Below are 14285 nucleotides of genomic sequence, written 5' to 3' on the forward strand. Positions count from 1 at the left end.
GCATCACCAGTACTTTGGAGCCCACGGATACGTCACATCAATGCATTGCTCTTTCCAAAGGAACAAATATATTCTCTTTGCTCAGTTCCATGTACTGTGGTTGTTGAGTCTTTCTTCCATGTCTACTTTTCCTTTACTTACTATAAACCTTCATGAACCTCTCAGCTACTGCTGCTACATGCAGCCAAAAGCTACTAATGGCAACTCAACCTGTTTTCTCTCGCCAGCCCAAGGAGGGTCCCGTGTTGACTTAGATCTATCTCTCACAGGAGCAATAGACAACTTAATGACTTTCTGAAATTTCCCAATCAATACCTATTTTAAAGTCCCCAATGTGCCATAATCTGAATCAGCGCCTGTGAAGCAAAACTGAAAATGAGCTCCCCAGACTTTTGTTATGCTCTTATTATTTACTAACATACGCACCACAGTTTTAAAAGCTGAGCTTCTGAGTTTGAACCTGCGAATTGCAAGCTTGTATAGTGTGTCCACAATTCTTTGCAGGTACAACTAATGCCACTTTGTTAGCGAAGGCGTGGACTCTGTGGGTGCTCAAGGGCTCAAGCACCCATGGAGAAAAAATAAGGGGTGCTCAGCACCCACAGGGTTGGCCGTGGCTGCTACTCTGGGGGCCCTGGGGCTAGCCGCCAACCAGCTGTTCGATGGCTGGCCCTAAACTCCCAGCAGCTCTTCAGTGGCTGTGCCGCTGATCAGGTGTTGAGCAGGGCTGACCCACCAGTCACTCCTCTCTGCCCCCTCCCCCACTCACTGCCCTGAAGGCAGGAGGGGGCAAAAAGGAGTGAAGGAGGGGGCGGGAGGTGCTCAGGGGAGGGGGTCTTGGGAGGCAGGTTGGGAAGAGGTGAAGTGGGGGTGGGGCCCCAGGGATGGAGCCTTGGGGGAGGGAGCGGAGCTGGTGTGGGGTACACACCGGCAAAACGAGAAGTCAGCGCCTATGGCTGAAAGTGAGCATTCATCAAGGACTTAAGGGGTGCGCTCGAGAATGATGATTCTAAACATATGGAATGGCTTTAAATGGTATAATTTGTATGGCATAAATATAGTAGAGGGGAATAGCAGCTGGTAGGGCGAGCAAGCTTCCACAGACAGAGAGAAAGTTTGCGTGATTAGCTGCATGTGGCGTAAAAAACAATATATACAGTTTTATGGCCTTATCAAGGTGTTTTCCAATAACATTATACTAGTCACACTTAATCCATCAGCCAGAGCTAATGAAATCAGTTAGAAGCCAGTGAGGACAAATACATCTTAAGCTCATAAACAAAGCAAAGCCATTGGGCCAGAATCTACTTTCCGTTACAGCAGTCTGGAGTAAATTCACGGCCATCCATGAAGTCACTCTATTAAACTGAATATGCAGTCAGACCACTCCAAGCCCGAGATCGATCTGGGGAGCACTCAATTTGCACAGAGGCCACATCCCTTTGGGATTTGCCGTGATGGTGGTGATGATGACGAATGGAGTTACTCCCGATTTACACAGATGTAGCTGAGCCAACCGGGTGTGGACTGGGCTCACTCACACTCTGCATTATTATTTAGTAATATTACTCCTTTATTTATATGGGGCCCAATTTTGGCATTGCCAGCCTCAGGAACCATATCATGACCCAGACCATCGGTCTAGAGCCTGGTTTCATCTCTTTCTCCAGTGCCAGCGGAGGGGAAGTAATTGGCATTATCCCTATACTTGGTCCAGATTGATTCCCTCTCCCATGCTGACTCAGCTGTATTAGCCAGCACAGTGGGGATGCAGAGCACAAAGAGAAGGCTCTACCCACCTGTGTACAATGAAGATAAGCCACCATATGCCCCCAATACAGATAGCCAGTGCAGTGGAGTAAGGGACACCTGATGTGGCCTTACTTCTCAATGTTGTCATGTGGGACAAGTTACTAGCTCACCCTTATTTATTTAACGGCTGTTTGGTGACCCCTATGTGAAAATAGTCATAGGTCTCAATCCAGTGGCTGGTGGGCAAGTGTCCACACAAGCCACCATCATAGCTGGGAACTGACTAGAAACCTTAATAATCAATTGTCAGCAGAAAGGCCGACAACTGAAAGGACCACATTATTGTTAATTAATAATTGATAGTGAATAATTTTCCATGTATCAACAACCAATTAAATGATAATACTTGTTATATTTTAAAATTGAGACTATGTGTTTGATGAGAGGGGTTTCCTGAGTCTAGATTAGTTTAATAACAACAACCTTGGATAAGTCAGCTTGATTGGATTTATTGATTAATAGTTAGTAAAGACAGCACATTGCACAGAGAGGCATATAACTGCACACAGCTACGCAAGACCTTTGCGTGTAGTTGTCTCTGTCAGCCTGCGTGTAATCTGCAGGTGGTCTTCTTCCCCTTCACAAATGCTTAAGGTGACCAGATGTACCGTTTTTGGGGGGCAGTCCCAATATTTGGGGCTTTATCTTATATAGGTGTCTATTACCCCCATGCCCTGTCCTGATTTTTCACACTTGCTGTGTAGTCATCCTTCAAATGCTTAGACCCATTATATCTTTGTGTCTCCCTTTTGTTACCGTATCTACTTCCTCCTTTTTGGCCCATACTTCTTTTTGTCTTAGGCTATGTTCTAACCCCTGTGTTTCCTTATAACTTTCCAACTGTCTCAACACCTCGTGGTTAGTGATTATTCCCTTACTTGGGAGCTTTTAGCCGTTCTATGCTTTGCTCCAATTTTGCAGCTAGTACAGAAATCAAAGGTTACAGCTTTCAGTAAAATTCCACTCTTTAAAGTTAGCTTAACTGCAAAGCATCATGGGACTCTTGCTCCCAGGCAAACCTTAGCCACTTTCTTCAACCTGTTAAAAGACAACAATATAGACCAAAACACCTTTTCACAGCTAGAGACTGTCCCTCCAATGTAGGGTTCACATTTCTGAGTGGATGGTAATATGTAAAGAGCCTTTCAGAGCCATTTCTGTACATCAGGCCAACACTTCAACAGCATTAAAGTTGTCATTAAAAAAACTGGAACGTTTTCTGGGCAAAGGAAGAACTTGTGCGTTTTTTTTTTTAAGTGCGTTGTAGTCATAATAAATGGCAAATTCATTCAGTACAGCAAAGAAACATTTAGAATCAATAGGCCAAATTCATGTCTGATGTAACTCTTTGCAGTGAATGGACTTAAACCAAGATGAAGGAGGAGCATGCCTGTCTGTCTGTCTGTCTGTCTGTCTCATAAAGGGTTTCAGTGGAAAAAAATCAGTTACATTTTCTGTTTGGATTTTGTACTTCTCTATGCGTCATGGAAAATCATTAGAGGCCTGAGATCTACTATAACAAAGGTAAGTGTGGAACAAACGTTATGGCTCAGGTATAAATCTTAGTTGAAGGAACTTAGTGATAGAAACAAAGAACAGAGAGGGTGTTGCCAGCTCCAGATAGAGCCACTGATAAAATTTTCAGTGGTTGAAGTTATTCATATTTAAAGGGAAAAGATTTAACAGCAACCAGAAATAGACACACAGAGAGCACATCTTTGACATAACTCTAGGCAGCATGTTAATGAAAATGTACACTCACTGTAATTTTGCTGCAGAAGTACGACAGCGGGAGATTTAGTTGGGGATTGGTCCTGCTTTGAGAAGGAGGTTGGACTAGATGACCTCCTGAGGTCCCTTCCAACCCTGATATTCTATGATTCTATGATATGAGGGGTTAAATGAGCGACCCACAACAGACATTTAGGGGAACTCAAAAGTACTGTCATCCCTACTTGTTGACACACATCATGTTCTTTTGCATTCATTTTTTCCCTAGTCTAACGTCTCCTTCATTTCCCATTCAGATCACTCTAGGAAATATTTATGGGAATATATAATCATTCTAGTTTTATTAAGGACATCATTATGAACCTAATGAAACATTGAACGAAGTCCTGCTTTACAATATTGTACCCACATGGGCTTACTAGGGAAAGTCTGCAAAAGGAATCTCTATTCCTGGACAGGAGTGCACCATTTTGTCCGCAACTCTCCAGCAAATAAAATAAGACTGAGCTGGACGAGACCCAAACCCCCAACCAGGGCCGGCTCCAGGCACCAGCCCATCAAGCTTGTGCTTGGGGTGGCACCTGGAGGGGGACGGCGCGGTGCTCCGGCCGCCGGGGAGAGCGGAGCCCCGGGCGGGCTCGCCGCCCTCCCCCCGGCGCTCTGACCGCTGGGGACAGCGGAGCCGCGGCGGGCTCACCGCCTTCCCCGTGGCGCTCTGGCCGCCGGACAGCTGAGCCGTGGCAGGCTCGCCGCCCTCCTCCCGGCGCTCTGGCCGCCAGGGACAGCGGAGCCGTGGTGGGCTCGCCGCCCTCCCCCCGGCACTCTGGCTGCCGGGGAGAGCAGAATCCCGGCCGGGACTTGCTGCCCTCCCCCCGGGCTCCAGCCGCCCTCCCCTGCCGCGCTGGGAGGGGGGGGGTGGCTGCAGGCTTTTTTGCCTGGGGCGGCAAAAAAGCCAGAGCCGGCCCTGCCCCCAACATCTGAACACCCCCATATTTCCCATTCTAATCTAGACTACATATCTCAGGCTCATCTTGAGAGTGGGCTCAACCAAAACCCCTGGTCCAAACACCCCAAAACTCTGTGGCGTGGCCCTCCCCTTATAAAAAGTTAGTTACTTAATTATTTTTTCTTTATTATCATGATGTATCATAGCAAGAAAGGCAGCTAATTGCTGACTGGGTCAAGGGCTTTTCCTCAGGTCCTCCAGCCAATCAGGAAATGGCAGGGAATATCCTTCATATTGTACTTCTTAAATGAGTTCCAAGACGCCCAACATGAATACCCATTATCTTTACTGGAGTGAAAGGAGAGGGGGATCTTCACATGCATGGGCACAGTTTGCTTTGAAACTGCCTCCTTCTGAGGGAAGAATCTAATTTACCAAATTCTCAGCGTTCTAGGCAACTCCAAAACACCATCCCCTCACTTAGCAGAAGCTTTCTATACCAAAAGGTCATCACTTAAGAACAGGAGCCCCATTCTCACTCCCTTTTTAGAAGAGAGAGGATAGTTCTGTCTTCACAACCTGTCAATAATATAGAGCCATTTGTGGATACCAATCCACCAAAAACTTCTCTGAAACCCTCAAACCATGAGGAAGCTGTGGTGTTTGACAGAGCAGTGAAACCTAAGTTCTACTCCTGATCAGTTCTGGAATCTTGGGCAAATGACTTAATCGCTTAGGTTTTGCCATCTGTAAAATGGGGATAAGAATGTCTACTTAGCATTTGTAAAGCTCTCTGAGATCCATGGAGGGTGAGTACAAGGATAAACACCCTATGAATGCTGGGAATTTTCCCATTCTATCACAAATACTGAGACACTTGTGCTTAATATGGGTCACCGCCTGAACCCACTGCTCACATTGGTGAGTTGTTACACCAATGAGTAACCCCGTTAATTTCATTAGGACTCCTCATATTCCCATGTACTCCTCAATAGCATTGGTTGGAAAATATTTTTGGAGGGGTTTTTTCTTTTGTTTTGTTTTCTCCCATGAAAAAAATTTGACTTTGGATCAAACAGCCAGAAAATGAAGAAGAAGAAAAAAACAAAAAGTTTTTAGCCCATAACGTTCAGGTTTGGGGTTTTCAGTGAAGAAGCAAATATTTTGGTGGAAATGTTCCAAGCAATTTTTCATTTAGTCAATAAGTCCAATTTTCCTCTGAAAAGTTGAGATGAATAATTTGTGGCCTAAAGTGAGTAAGAGGTTTGAAATCAGTCCCTAAAGTTGCACTCAGAGTTTCTCAAATTCTTACTTGTGATGGGCAGTCAAAAGACTGCAGTATCAAGGATTTAGGAACTCTGGTCATAGGATCATAAGGGGAATGTTAGACTTTGTGCTTTGAAAATGACCTTCAATGACCTTATAGACTTTAAGGTCAGAAGGGGCCATCCAGAGGTGAAAGGAAGCTGGTACAGAACGGTACAGCATACCGGTCAGAAAGTGGCCGCCGATACACAGCCGACTATACTGGCCGGGCCACTGATGGGGGGGGGGCAGCTGCCCAGGGGCCCAGTGATTTAAAGGGCCCGGGGCTTCTGCCGCCCTGGCCACGACCGTGCCCCTTTAAATCGCCACTGGAGCAGCGCGGGCCGGGCAGCGCTGAAGGGCTGGTTGGGGGAGTCCGGCTCCAGCCCCGTCCCTTCTGCCCGAGGCCCCACCCCTTCCGGGGGCCCAGGCTGCCCCCTCATCTTGCCCAGGACCCCGGCCGCCCTGCACACCAGTAAGTCCGTTAAGTTACTTTCACCTCTGGGGCCATCATGATCGTCTAGTCTGACCTCCTACACATTGCAGGCCACAGACCCTCACCCACCCACTCCTGTAATAGACCCCAACCTCTGGCTGAGTTACTGAAGTCCTCAACTCATGATTTAAAGACTTCAAGTTACAGAAAATCCTCCATTTACACTGGTTTAAACAAGCAAGTGACCCATGCCCCACCCTGCAGAGGAAGGCGAAAATCTGCCAATCTGACCTGAGGGTGGGAATTCCTTCCCGACCCCAGATATGGCAATCAGTTAGACCCTGGGCATCTGGTAAAGACCCACCAGCCAGATGCCTGGGAAAGAATTCTCTGTAGTGACTCAGAGCCCTGTTAAATCTATTTAACCAATTTCAGGCGCTATAGAATTAAAAAGAGACATACTTCCAGTCATAAATAAGTCTTTGTCTTCAGCCCCCAAAGGAAGGCAGGTGATTACAGACAATGTGCTATCCTACAGTACTGAAAAGCACATTGCAAATTTTTTTTTATTTGTATTGATTTATCTCTTCTAAATCTGGCTTACATTGCATATGGGTTAGCATGTCTCAACAGCTTTTGTCTGGCTTGGATATAAAGGTCTGATTGCTGCTTCAGCATTCTTTGGGCCAGATTTTCAGCTGGCATAAATTGGCATAGCTCCATTGACTGCAGTGAAGCTATGCTGATGTTCACAAGCTGAGGATCTAAGCTGCTATGTTTTGGACTTGGACCCATTTTTGAAAAAAAAAGAAAGAAAAGGAGCAGAAACTAAGACGGGGGAAAATCACCTTTCTGAAAACCTGTTTACAAGGACAAACAGAACAACAGTGATTGACTTATTCCCACAGAATCACTGGCTGGGGTAGATAAGATATATTGAATTTTTAATTATGTTCCATCATGAATACAGGTGTTTTGCATCAGCCACGATGTAACAGTCATTTAACAATTCTCTGCTGGTTTCCTGACAAGAGGAACCTCAAATTTAATTAGAATTGTGAGAGGCAGCCAAGAGCTTGATAACTAAGGGCCATTCTGATGGAACTAAAAACACCAAGAAGTTGGACAGCAAGAGATAAGATTTCTTTTAAAGAGACACAGTGAATGCATTTCAACCTTCAGGTCCCACAGAGGCAAAGGTAATAGAACCTTTACAGACAATTCCCAGGTTAGGTTGCACAGGAGCAATACATCTTCAGCTGTCTTATTGCCATTTTTCTTCACATGATTGACACGTCAGAGAACTAAATACCAGCTCTATTTGGATAGGTGAGTAAAGTACCGGGGGCTGGATCTCACCAGGCACAGATACTCAGTGCTCTTAACACATTCAAAACCTTAAAAGCCTTAAATAAAACACAGATGCCCACCTAGTAGTTTTTATACCGACAGATCATGCTGCATAGATGTGGAGGATGGCGGAGGGGCGCGTGGAATGGGAAAGTGTCATGAAAAAGTTAGCAAAATAGTCAAAAGTGCGTAGCTCTCATGTGAGATACCAAACCACTTTGAACTAGTCACATTTCAAAAATTCAATTAATTTCTGACCACGGTAATAAATATTTTGTAACAACTGTGAATCAAAATAGCAAGGAAGTCTTAGTCAGAGGTTAGTTTGAGTGCACTGGGAAATATGTACGAATGAACATCTCTTTATGGTGCTTAACGTGGGCGCTCACACATGGAGGCAATTAACATCACTAGTGCCTTTTGAAAATGTCGGTCAGAAGATGGGCAGTAGTGTAGAGGTGTTATCCTCACAGCTGAGTGATATTGCCGTCATAACTCAGTGGTGATGAAGAGAGAAGTGCCCCTGCATACGTACATGGGCTATAAATAAAGGCCAATTACTTTAGTGTAAGTTAACACCTCTGATTTCTTTGATCCCTTTGCCACTACAAAGCCCGCAGAGTGCGTATAAGGCTACCGTATGCTACGTTCCTGAAGGGACAGGGTCATTAATCTGAGCAGTATGCCCCTTTTTTTTCCTGATTATAACCCCAGGATCATCAATGTATAACCGTAGGGTTTTAGAAACCTTTTCCCCTGGCTTTTAATTCCTATCTAGCACTCCCAACAAACATGCAGCTAACATTGCGAGCAGCTCTGTTAAAGTTTGGTTATGCAGCAATGCCTGCCAGGCATCTGTCCAACTGTCAGAGTTGACATGTCTTAATAGCTTTTTTGCCAGAAGCACTTCATATTGTAGGTGCTGCTTGAAGTCGTGGAATGCCTCCTGCCCGCCTAGATGAGAATGCGAACTCCCTATTGTTTTAGGTAATAATGTTAGATTGGCTTATTCCATAGCATCTGACAAATAAATAGGGGGTGCAGTTTGAGTGATGCAGCCTTTTGCTTTCTTACCTTCAGCAGATGCCTCAGGCCAAGAGGCCATTCATCTGTAGCTCTTTTCATTGCACTGTTATTCCTAATGAATTCTTTTCTACTGGATGCGGATATAAATAATTGACAGTCGTGCAGACCTCTGCAGGTTTTTGCTAGGCACTGTTACTACTGAAGGTTGTCTCTTTCCCATTTCCAAAAATCACATAAAAAGCTACCCAGTCGGCTACCCTCCTCCCGCCCCCCCGAGTGAATAACGCTTGATTGATGGATAAAAATTCTTCATTCTAAATTTTAGTTGAATATACAAGAATGGCTGAAGTAGCCTGGAATTCATTTAAAGTCTTTAATGAAAATATATTTCTTCATGTCTGTAGGGAAGTGGGGTCCTGGCGACCACTTTTTATCATGGATTTGCATAAATGCAGTACCACTGAGGGCAGAAATGAGAGGGAGACTGAGAAGGTGGATGAAATAATATCATTTGGGAAGTTGCAATGAATATACGTAGCCCAAAGAAGTGGCTTTTTATGCTGATGGACAGCATGGTAACTCGTGTGTGTGTCTGTGTGTGTCTGTGTCATTATTGGTAGTTAGGCTAAGGAAGGGGGACAAATAATTGCACTTCAATCCCCAGCTGAAAACATCTGCCATGTTTTTTCCAAGTTGAATCCCAAACTGGAGAGGGACTGTTTTCTTGATCTGATTTGGCTAAAATCAGGCCCAAATTGGTTAAAATCTCATGAGAACAGCTGATTTTGTAACACTTCAAGTATTTAAAAATGCCTATTGCGGCCAGTTTCTGACACAAACAGCTGGTGAAGTTGAATTCAGAAGTTGAGGTTGAATCTGAAAACTGAACCCCAGCCTTGATCTAATTTAGATCCAGAAAACTGCCTTTTCAATCTATCTTCATTACAAATATGTTGGGCCCAGGTCAGCCTTGGCTTAGAAACAACTGTGTCCCTGGACAGTTATAGAACATTGCATGGATGTCAGTGAGGTAAAGATACGGTGGCACGTTTGGAATTTACTTGGAGAATATGCGATCATCAACAAAACAACATTCACATTTTTCAATGAATTAGAAAACAACCATTCAACGTGCTCAACTGATGGTTCAACGGGCTGAGAATACTGAAGGGCAGAATTTGGAAGGATTTCTAGTTGGGCATTTTTTTTTACATCAAAAATAGATCAGGAATAAGTTTTTTATACTTGTATATTTAACCGATAACCTTTATTTGATCAAAAATATAACAGGAATAATGTTTTTATACTTGTATATTTAACCAATAACCTTTATTTAGATGACATTTAGAGTAAGAACATGGAAGCTGGATTTTGAGGAAATCTCAGCCATATTCCTGAAAAGAACCAATTCCAATCCAGAACATGGGGCTTTTCCCATCACATCAGGAGGGCACCAATATCTTAAAGTTATCTGCTGACCTGGGCTTGCAATGATTTCGTTGGGAGAGATTTAAACACGATTGGGATGGGCAAGATCAGTGTTCTTTCCCAAATAATTCACCCGCACATCATGCACCACATCGTTTACATCTATATTTGTTCAAGAGCAACAGCTGTGTCTCAGAAACAATGGAAAAAGTGGGGGGACAAATTCAGCTATGGTATAAGGGATTCATATTACATGAGAACTGAATTTTACCCAGAGACTTTCACATCAAGGAAGTGGATCCAATTTTTTCTCCAGCTGTTATTGACCAAAAATTATTAAGCTCTCACTTCAATAAAGCACTTAATCATGTGTTTAAGTGCTTTGCTGAATCAGGACCTAATATCCAATGCCTCTTCAATAATCTGCTTTATTTCGAATGAGTTGCTGGTTCCTAGTGGGAAAATGTCTATCCCAAAACCACCATCTGGCTTACTAGCCTCTTGGCCACATTGCCTCCCTCTTAAGTATGGAAATTTATTCCACTGGGCTGTCCATCCAGCACCTTTCACCAGTGCTATATTACTTTGCTAAGAAATATCAGCTTGGACATGTAGGTATTTATCAGTGTGGGATACATTGCCATAAATGCCCATGCTTTCCCATATTGCTCTCTCTGACACAGTGGTGGATGGCATGCACACTGCACAAGCAAATCATTCCCCCAAGGAAACATTCCTTGGTGACTTCCTGCTCCCCATTAACTGTCCCCAAGACAGCGTTGCCCTCTTTTTTTTCCCCAGCATGCCTTTCTGAGGCTGAACCTTTAAATATGGCAGATCCGTGAAGCTATAGCCCCCAGAAAGACCATTTCCAAGCTGCATTTCCCTCTCTTCCAGCTAATATGTTTCTCTCATCCTGATGTATTGATTTGACCAGGCTCCTGCATGGTCTAGTCATTTGGTTCCCCTTTCACCTCACCTACAATAACATAGTCCTATCACCTAATCAATATATAATCTTCTGTATCTTCCCAAGTTCATGTCACCTAACAGAGTCATTCTGTAACTCTGGGATGATGCAACTGAAACCCGCTTCTTTCCCAATGGATGGAGGATATTCCTTTATAAAGCAGCCCAGTGTTTTCCATTTGAAAGTTAATTGAACACATCGGCCGAATAGACGTCAATTGCTACATCTTGACACAGAGATGTGTGACATGCATTGCTAATATGTGCTGCCTACTGCTGAAAGAATAAAACAGCCTAGGAACGAAGAGTATCTCAATAGAAGGGGTTAGTTTTTGCACATGCAAAGGTGTGCATTTCCATTAGTGCTGTTGCTGCGTCTAATATGGTAACACTACATTGCAAGAAGAAACCTGCAGCATCGAGTCTCACAGTCTGGATCAATTGATGCCTTCTCACAGGGCTTGGGCTGTGGCGCTGAAAATCGCAGTGTAGACGTTTGGGGTATGTCTACACTGTAATTAAAAATCCACTCAGGCTCATGGGGCTGGGGATCAGGGGCTGTTTAGTTGTGGTGTAGACGTTTGGGCTTGGGCTGGAGCCCAGGGTCTAGGTCTCTGCAAGGGGGGAGGGTCCCAAAGCTCAGGTTTCAGACCAAGCCCTAATGTCTTCACGGCAATTAAACCGCCCCTTAGCTCAAGCCCAAGTCGGTTGGCATGGGCCAGCCGCAGGTATCTAATCACAGTGTAGACATACTCTGGGATTTGGACTGAAGCCAGAATGTCTACACTGCTACTTTTAGCCCGTAAGCCTGACACCCATGAGCCCAAATCAGCTGACCCAGGCCAGCCATGGCTGTGCCATGGATCTTTTATTGCAGTAGAGATATACCTTTAGAGACCCCAAGCAAGATCAGGGCTCCATTCTGCTAGGTACTGTACAAACACACTCTGCCCTAGAAAGCTCACAGTTGAAAAGAGACAATAAGTGGGAGGGGAAACAGAGGCAAAAACGAATGGACATGAGTTGCCTGAGGTCCCAGAGCTGGTTTGTGGAAGAGACAGGAACAGAAAACAGTCTCCTGACTCTCAGTCCGGGGCCCTGTCCATTAGACTGCACTGCAGTAGAAAACAATTCCACCCACAAAACAAGCTCTTTTGCGCATTCAGAAGACCGGTGGATGCACAGCTATCTGGGCCTTGTGTTCAAAGGACCATTTTCCTGGTGAGTGTTGTTGCAAATGCAACAGGCATCCATTCATTTCCCAACCTCTGCCCCCTTGAAAACCTGGCCCAGCATGTCAGCATTAAGTGTCTGCTTTCGAAGACTCAATTTCACCCTTCGCTGGCGTCAGTCTAAGGAGGGTTGAGTTTGTGCTTTCAGAGAAGGATTCGATGGGAGCTCTTGGGTCAGGTCTGGTGCGTTTTGATATATTCCACCTAGTAAACAACTCTGTTATGAGAAGCACTGGGCAACGTCTGAGTTAGAGAAATAGAGGCATTTCTACTTAATTAGTCCTTTTAAAACCTTGCTGTTTGGTTGTCAAATAACTCTCAATGCCAGGAGCTTTTAGATACAGCCTCATTGGTTTCAATTCTCCTTTGCCCCTTGGAAGAACTAATTTTAAGAGACTGTTCTCTCTCCTTTTCTGATCTTCACATTGTGACTTGCTTTTGAGGCTCTTTTTGTTCGTATTATTTGGCTGTTTGAAAAGTTGCTCTTTTGCTAAACTGAGATTGCATTCAAGCTCAACAGCTTTGAACTAAAATGAACCTTTCTGCTTTGATGTTGGGGCTAATAGGCTCTGGGTAGGATTTTGAAACCTTTCAGGATGGTTCACCGCAGCATTACAGTGACAGACCCTGTGACATAAGACCTCCTAATCCATCAGGAAGTATATTTCAGAGCCTTTGCACGCCTGGTTGGACAGCTGGTCGGTTTACAGCACTATATCTCTGCTGCAGTCTACTCTTCCTCCCCGTATTCCAACCCCGGTGCCCTCCCCTGAATCATATACAGGTCCCTAATCATCCATGCCAGGAGAGGCAGATACACGTTTTCCTAATGTTTATCTGGACAATCCTCTTCTGATGGATTGGGACATGGATAGTGTCTGCTAAGCACTCGGAAGTCAAGTGTTTAAGGAAAGGAGGCACAGTAATTTATTAATTGCACAGGTATTCAGCTCAGCGCTTCTGCAAACATTTCATTCACGCTGGGCATTTTCAGAGGCTTACCGGACATTACCCTTGCAATTCCCATTATGATGTTACATCCTGGCATTCCCATGTCACTCAGATACGTTTCCTTACAAGATGAGCTTGCCGCATGATATAAGGGTCGCTTCCTTAATCCTGAAAACAAGACAAAGCCAAGGAACTTTGGGCTTTAGTAGATGCTGTGCGTACATGTGGGCACCACAATTCGCTTGGCACCTTCCCGTTCTGTCTTTTAAGGAATATTGCTTCTTTGGGGCCTGATCTCCTGTGATTCTGAGCTACAAGGAGCCTGTAGGAAATACTTGATCCGATTAAAAGTAGTGTGCTTTCAAGCAGTAATCACACACAGGATCGTCTGTGTGATTTTGTACCTAGGTGGCTGCAGGGCCTTTAAAATTATGCTTTGTCCTGTATATTCCATTCAGTTGATCTTTATCTTTCATACAGTTTTCTTTTAGGACAGGGTGGCCAACCTGAGCCTGAGAAGGAGCCAGAATTTAACAATGTACATTGCCAAAGAGCCACAGTACTACGTCAGCAGCCTCCCATCAGCTCCCCCGCCCCAGTCCCAGCACCTCCCGCCCACCGGCAGCTCTGCCGATCAACACCTCCCCATCCCTCTCTGAACTTCCCAATCAACTGTTTTGTGGCATGCAGGAGGCTCTGGGGGGAAAGGGGGAGGAGCAAGGGCACGGCAGGCTCAGGGGAGGGGACGGGAAGGGGTGGAGTGGGGGCAGAGCCAGGGGTTGAGCAGTGAGCAACCCCCGGCACATTGGAAAGTTGACACCTGTAGCTCCAGCCCCAGAGTTGGTGCCTATACAAGGAGGGATAGCTCAGAGGTTTGAGCATTGGCCTGTTAAACCCAGGGTTGTGAGTTCAATCCTTGAGAGGGCCACTTATGGAACAAGGGTAAAAAACTATCTGGGGGTTGGACTAGATGACCTCCTGAGGTCCCTTCCGACCCTGATATTCTATGATTCTGGCCGCATATTAACCTCTGAAGGGCTGCATGTGGCTCTGGAGCCACAGGTTGGCCACCCCTGTTTTAGGATATCTACATAGCATA

The sequence above is a fragment of the Malaclemys terrapin genome, chromosome 7, assembly GCF_027887155.1.
Source record: "Malaclemys terrapin pileata isolate rMalTer1 chromosome 7, rMalTer1.hap1, whole genome shotgun sequence".
Classification (NCBI taxonomy): Eukaryota; Metazoa; Chordata; order Testudines; family Emydidae; genus Malaclemys; species Malaclemys terrapin.